Source organism: Solanum dulcamara, chromosome 5 (assembly GCF_947179165.1).
Source record: "Solanum dulcamara chromosome 5, daSolDulc1.2, whole genome shotgun sequence".
NCBI classification, from domain to species: domain Eukaryota; kingdom Viridiplantae; phylum Streptophyta; class Magnoliopsida; order Solanales; family Solanaceae; genus Solanum; species Solanum dulcamara.
In genome coordinates, this window is record NC_077241.1 from 20,410,191 (window position 1) to 20,411,464 (window position 1,274).

Below are 1,274 nucleotides of genomic sequence, written 5' to 3' on the forward strand. Positions count from 1 at the left end.
AGGTTACAGGGCACGCAGTTAAGCAAAGGCACGAAGGAGATATGGCAGGTGAGACATTAAAGTACGATTGACATGTAAAGTTAAAAATGGAAAGGAAAAGTATACAGGAAAGTGCAACAAGTGTAGTTCGAGTGGACATACAAGGTAAGTCCATGTTCATTCTGTTAATTGTGGGCGCCTTGTATGGCTGCAATATGATATGATGTGAATATATATGTTGGCCGTGTGAGGTATTGTTGGCATTTTCTGTGTGTAGGTGTTGAGATAGTAAGAAATACAGAGGAAACTTTATCCAAATTTTCCTAGAAATAAAAGGAGAAAGAGATATGAGGTTGTAGTACGTTTTGCCTAAAATAAGTATGAGATTTGACTAAACTACGAGTATGGCTGACCTCGAGAAATGAGTTAATTGCTAAAGTGATGGCAATAGAAACTAGGAGGTCGATACTGGTATAGTAAAACAAAATTGGAAAAGACTTGTGATCCTAAGAAGATGATTTAGAGATGACGCCTAGATCTGGATATAACGACACATTAAGGCACCGACTAAATGGTGAAAAGCTAATTACTGATTGGGATGAATGGAATGTGGCTTTAAATGCACTGCTACCTTAAGGATATTACTCGAGTACTAGTGTTCAAACTAGAGTTGGTACTGTATATTGAGGATTCTAAGTACCTCATGATTGTATTAAGGTTTCATACATGGGTAACCTAAAGTATAGGTGATGTAAAGGAAGATATGGAAATAGCGCAGTATACTAAATAGGTTGGAAAGTACTCATATGCATTTGGAAAGTTAGAAATAAACAGACAATGACATGGATACACCCTAAAGGGGGGAAGTGAACAAGAGAAGTACAAGTATAAGAGAAAATCATCTAATGCTATCATATGTAAATGGGAACGCTTAAAATTCAAACGAGATCCCATAAGAGATGGATACGATCATTCCAGCCCTAACACACTAGATCCCATCAGAACTCCAATGTTAAGCGTGCTTGGGCGAGAGTAGTACTAGGATGGGTGACCCCCTGGGAGGCGAAAGAGGAAATGAAACACAATTATCCATACCTATTCCCTACGTCTATAAGTAATCCTAACCTTTGGAACTCTAATATTGATAGCTCGATGAAAGTATATGTTATGGCAGCAGGATAGAGGAACTCTTAAATAGTCGGTATAAGATCCAGAGGAAGGTTTTGGTTCACATTCAAGGATGAATGTTGTAAAGGGGGGAAGGATGTTACACCCCATACTTTGGTACCTTGGAA

The 1,274-nt window shown here is 38.4% G+C and overlaps 1 pseudogene; it reads left to right on the forward strand.

The window, feature by feature from the left end:
• The first annotated feature begins 940 nt into the window (after nucleotides 1-940).
• Nucleotides 941-1,062, forward strand: LOC129890972 (5S ribosomal RNA; annotated as a pseudogene).
• The last annotated feature ends 212 nt before the right edge of the window (nucleotides 1,063-1,274 follow it).